Source organism: Phocoena phocoena, chromosome 12, assembly GCF_963924675.1.
Source record: "Phocoena phocoena chromosome 12, mPhoPho1.1, whole genome shotgun sequence".
NCBI classification, from domain to species: domain Eukaryota; kingdom Metazoa; phylum Chordata; class Mammalia; order Artiodactyla; family Phocoenidae; genus Phocoena; species Phocoena phocoena.
In genome coordinates, this window is record NC_089230.1 from 80,186,885 (window position 1) to 80,193,060 (window position 6,176).

At 39.5% G+C, this 6,176-nt stretch overlaps 1 pseudogene; it reads left to right on the top strand.

Moving 5' to 3' along the window:
• Positions 1-3,044: 3,044 nt before the first annotated feature.
• Positions 3,045-3,525, top strand: LOC136131911 (low molecular weight phosphotyrosine protein phosphatase pseudogene; annotated as a pseudogene).
• The last annotated feature ends 2,651 nt before the right edge of the window (positions 3,526-6,176 follow it).

The window sequence follows — 6,176 nt, forward strand, 5'->3', positions numbered from 1 at the left end:
AAAATACAGTTAGCTTCCTTATCATATATCAGTTATTACTTTTCAAGTGGGGGAGGTGGTTACAGTAGACCTTATGGACAAGCTAACCCAACTTGATATTCACCCTCCTGCTCCATTCCATCTCCATCACAGAAGTTGAAAAAACTAAATACTCAGCTATAGTTCCCTTTGCTGCTAGAAGTGGGCAAGTGACAAGTTTTGGCCAATGATAAATAAATGGAATTTTGCTAGATGACATCTAGGAAAGCATTTGTTTCCCTGATAGAAAGAAAAGATGTCATTAGCACAGCCCCTGCCCCTGTCTACCTATCTTTAAAGCAGTCACAATGCCAATGCCTGGAATTTGCAAGCATGAAAGAATGACCATAAGGATGGTTCTATCATTCAGTCCCATTGAACCAAAGCCAGAAGCCTCCCAACTCCAGAAATCCTCAGTAAGAGAAAGCTATTCATTTCCTTACGCACAGCCAAAATTACTTCTAACTGCTATAGAAATCCATTTCCTTCATAGCACATTTATGCTAATTTATATCCCCAATGCCTGTTACCGTGCCTGGAACACAGAATTTACTGTCTTTGTTAAATTAATTAATATATGTCTATAATTTATAGTAATATTAAGATTTAAAACCAATTCAAATTTAAAATATAATCTTGGAAGTCAAAAAATTTTTCAAATTTGCATTTCTCCCAATACCTTCTAATGAGCTCATTGTTGATGACAATCACATGTTCACATTACTGTACCATCCTTCACAGAATGTTGACTTTGCGGTTGGTTTGGAATATTCTTTAAAAATTCTCCCGAAATGTATAAAACATACCTGCAAATGTTAGATTCGAGGGCAAGCATTCCTGTATGAACCTTTCTTATGATTTTAATGTCCTTACTTAAATTTCTAACAATTCTTCATCTAATTTGTGAAGATTTAGTTCATCTCTATTAACCTCACCTTAGAAACATTTTTTTTAAGATTTTCAAAGACATTTAGTACATTGTAATAATTATAAATTGCCAAAGCAAAACATTGCAATATCTAAAACTCTGAGATTTAGATTCTGTGATTTCGATTCTATTTTTCACTAGTTATGAAGAACTGCATTTAAAAATATTATATTTCTTAGAGAAATCTAAATCATTAAACTTTTGGAAAACATTAAGTCCATGGAGAATAATCTGTTTATTTTCATTAATATGTTTCCATGCAGTTTATATGTTTAAAATAAAAGTTTTCTAGTAGCATAATTTCTCATCCTGAATGTAAATATTCTCAAAGTAGAAGTAAGTGGTTGTTAACTTGCAGTATTATTCAGTAAATATTTTTGTTAAAACCCTCAGTATTTTAAATCACAGAAAGTAGTTATGGATGAACCATGTTTTGGTTGTTTAAAGAATCAAAGGGAACATAATGGAAAGTTTCTCTTGTTGCTGTGCTACTCAGAACAAACTGATCTCATCCTGGTGAGGTTTTGTGGTGTGATTGACACCAAGGCTTCTGTGTAAGGTATGAAGACAATGCATCAACTCTGCCCAGAACACAAACATGTGGTTTATAAATCATGAGAATGGCTTCAAAAGAAAACATGGAGACAACTGAGTCCAAGGGCTTCTGAAATGAAGGCACCCATGTATCAGAGAGCAACAAAATAGTTTCAAAAGTAAGTGAACACTTTCCTGGGATAGTGGAGTTCCCTAACTCCTTCCTAGGCTCTGAAGAAGTCAGGGAATTCTAAGGTTGAAAAAGTTCAATAACTTGGTTTTTAATCCTCAGCCCGTAGTAATAGACAACAGAGATATAGATAGATATAGTGTGAATACAGATATATAGATGTCTGTGGTTAAGATATATTAATCAAAGAATAATGTTTAGCCAAAAATCTCTAATTCCAACCTACGGCTATTCAATTTTATGCAAAGGGCCAGAGTTATTTCTTATTTAATAATTAAATATTCTAATGTATGTCTTTCTATCAGATGGACAACTTAGACACTAAGTAGAAAGTATTCCTTACTTCCATAAATGATTTTTTTTACTTATTTTTATTCTGTGTTATGAGTTCAATCTCACATGTCTGAAATAACAAGACTGGAGGTGGGCAGAGCTCAGAAGTCTGAGGTGCAGCATGGGTTTCTTTGAACAATAATTAATCTCTATTCCAAGTAATTTGCATCATTCTATTCTCCAAATTTCTGGGAAATATTTACCCACCAATTGCAAGCCACAAAACAATGCAAAAGCACAAAAGAACAAAGAAACAAAAAAGATATAAAACCTACCCTGAGGGCTTCCCTGGTGGCGCAGTGGTTGAGAGTCCGCCTGCTGATGCAGGGGTCATGGGTTTGTGCCCCGGTCCCGGAAGATCCCACATGCCGCGGAGCGGCTGGTCCCGTGAGCCATGGCCGCTGAGCCTGCGCGTCTGGAGCCTGTGCTCTGCAACAGGAGAGGCCACAACAGTAAGAGGCCCGCATACAGCAAAATAAATAAATAAATAAATAAAACCTATCCTGACAATAGGAGACACTAGGAAATAGTCCTACAATTTCTTGTCTTAAGAAAGTCTAAGAAATTTAAAGAAGAAAAGGTCGAGCAAAGTGAAAAGTATCCCATTTCAAGGAGAATCCAAAGAAAGCATTCATTACATGTAAACACTTTTATATTCTGATTTTTAAAAAAAAAAAAAAGTAAGAGATTCCAGAGACATTATTTGGTAATGATTGTGGATCAAATTTCTGATTTGAAAGAGCTCCATTTTCTATATCTTAGCTAAACTTACAGATTTGGCCATTTGATGAATGAGGCCCTCAAATTATAAGATTTTCATGAACTGCAGAACTGTGTCTTTAACAAAAATACTACGTAAGAAAAAAGAAGCTGAACTTAGGTACAACTCTCCTATCTGAGATTTTGCTAACCTCTGATATACATAATAACTAAATTGGCTGGGAACTGAAGACTTGCTGTCCTTAATTTCACTTTTATGCAAAGGCGAGAATGTCATTCATTCAGTCATCAAAATTAAGACTTCTTGGTGCGGGGGGGAGGATGGCAGAGCAGGTGACCAAGTCGGGGGTGTTCGTGTGTCTGGGTAACATCTGTCTATTACCAACTGCAGAAGCAGTCTTCAGGAAACTTGTAACTGATCAAAGCGTTTCAGATACTTGGAGGATGGACAGTGCAGTGACGTCCACGTATGAACTAGGAAACCCTCCTGATTACCAGCGGGCAGGCTTGCATGAAGAAGCATGGCACTCCCATGAGTCACGTTGCCCGGCAGGTTACCAAAGAAGACTTTGCCGCTGCTTTTGACTGTATACTACGTATGGATGAAAGCAACCGTAGAGATTTGAATAGAAAAAGTAACCAAGTTAAAAACTGCAGAGCGAAAATTGAACTACTTGGGAGCTACGAGCCACAAAAACAACTCCTTTTTGAAGATCGCTATGACAGCAGTGATGTTCACTTTGAGACCATCTACCAGCAGTGCGTGCGGTGCTGCAGAGCTGCCCTGGAGAAGGCCTGCTGACCCGGGTCCAGTCCTGCACGGCCCAAGCTCATCCCCACAGCCCGGGGGCTCAGTCGAGTGGCACAGTGCCACCCTTCCCTAGCTCAAGGCCACAGGCCTTTCTTCAGTTGACTCACGTTTCTTACCTTAAAAAATAATTGTAGATGGAAATAAGTTGTGTTTGGCGGAAGAATAAATAAAAATTTTTGCGTCAGACAGTTTACGAGGTGAAGAAGAATCAGAAAGCAGTGCTCCCACTGTCCATTTTGGATGATGTGTGATGTTCGCCCGTCTGCTCAGGGTCAGGCAGTAGTCCGGGCAGAGTAAGTGCGTAAGTAAGCAAGTTGCTTCCACTTGAGTCATCTGTTCATGGAAGAAGCTGGAGGCCCTGCAGCCACAGCGGCCTTGCCCCGCTACCTCCATCTTCAGCAGAGTGTGGGTTCTCCTCCTTGGGGCTGCAGCCCCAAGACAGGTCCCCGTGTGGAGGACTAGATGAGCAACAGCTCTCCTCCACTCACTGTTTATAGCTGGCGACCCGAAATCCTGGGAGCACACAGGCACAGATCAGTCTGAGTGACGGTCGCTTAGAAGCAGGGAGAGTTCAGAGGAACGACTTCCAGTCCTCGGTATCGGGAGGGTCCCCGGGTAGGAGACGTTGAGTCTTGAACCCACTTGGGCCTGAGGGATGTGCAAGGCAGCTTTCCCACCAGGCCACCAGGGGTGGCAGAGGCAGAAAAACGGGGAGGTCTTGGCAAAAAAAACGGAGCAGGGCTTCCCTGGTGGTGCAGTGGTTGAGAGTCCGCCTGCCGATGCAGGGGACGCGGGTTCGTGCCCCGGTCCAGGAGGGAGGATCCCACATGCCGCGGAGCGGCTGAGCCCGTGAGCCACGGCCGCTGAGCCTGCGCGTCCGGAGCCTGTGCTCTGCAACGGGAGAGGCCACGACAGTGAGAGGCCCGCGTACCGCAAAAAAAAAAAAAAAAAAAAGAAAGAAAAAGAAAACTGAGCAAACTTGTGTCTGGCTTCCTGTGGAATTGCTCCATGAGATTCTTATCCTGAAAACTTGAGAGGTTAAGTGCATTGAGAATTTGATAATGGTATCCCTAAAAAGTAAAGAATTGAGAAAAAATGTTTAACTGCAACTAGAACATAGGAAAGTAAGGCACTTCAAAAGTTATACCCTAGTGCCCTAATCATTCAGTAATTGCTTAATAATCTCAAAGTAAAGAAATTTCTTACTCTTTTCTGTTCCTTCATGTTCATAAATAAATCTCGACAGTTTGCTTTCTTTAATGTTTATATATATATATATAACTTAAATACGGATTCTCAGACAAATCCTAGGATTCTTAAGTTGACTTTATCCTTACAGCTGTATCCAGACTAGGAGTCATATGAACAGAGAAACTCATTGCTGAATTCACTTGTCTTTTAAAAATTAGATCCAATCAGATTGGTTCAAAATATATCTACCTGTACAAATCTGGAGCTTCTTGGAAGTCTTAAGGTCACTCTTAGTTTAGTGTTTCCATTACAAAGTCATACAGGAAATACAGATGCAACCCTTATTTGAAATATTCACTAACAAATCAGGTTCTATCTTAAGAAATATGTCAAAATATATAGCGCCACTCTCTTTAAAAAATGCTGATTTCATTGTCCCTTACAAGAATTCATAGCCTTCCCATTTTATTTATGTATGCCTTTTATATTCTGTGCCATTCTGCCAGTATTTCAATCTCTTCATAGATTTGTAACTCACGAATTCCCAATGATGAACTTTTTCGGAAGTAAAGAGTCACTTTGAAGATTTCATTATAACAACAACAACAAAAAAGACCTCTCACTTTTCTTAAGAGGCCCTTATTCTACTTTTGGACTGGTTGTTTATTATAAACATCTGCCCTTACTAAGTATCCTAGCTATACCAGATAATATCCGGTGGACACATATGTGAAATTTCAGCTGCCAGTGCTTATTAAAAACCATTTTGGAAAAAATATTTAGAGTTGTTAGAAGCAAACATTACCATTGTAGTTCTCATGTCATGTCTTAATCTCTAATACCATTCTCCACTTGGACAAATAGCTGATTCCAAGACTGGGGCAGGGATGGTACAGGTGAGTCTGAGATGTGTTGTGACAGGAAGCAAGAAGCTTTCAAAGGTTAGTGGGTTGGTCATAGGATATGAGAGCTAATACGAAGGGGCTCCCACTGGCTAAAGTTGTGAACTTTCGAACAACACAAAGAATAATGATTCTAGTAAGTTAACACACGTGGATCCCCTGGAAATCCACAACATTATGCTCAGGAAAAGACGCCAGAAAATTCAGCTGTCATTCTCTAAGGTGTCTTCTGAGCCACCTTCATAGTTCAAAAATTGGTAATTAAAGTGAAAGAGTTAAGTAGGTATCCTGATTTTCCTGTAGAAACTGTACTTCAAGGTAACTAAATAGACTAATTGGACCCATTCTTCTATGGCCTGGAGAAATGCCAGTAGATAAATATCAAATGATAGAAAAAATATTCATTCATTTAAGGATTACCAATTTTCATTAAAACATTCGATAAATTGTTGATGGAGAACTGTACACTTATGTAGTGACAAAGCAACACTACTGATTACTTACACAGTTCAATGAGAGAACACGTCTGTACAAAGAGGGGATCAGGCT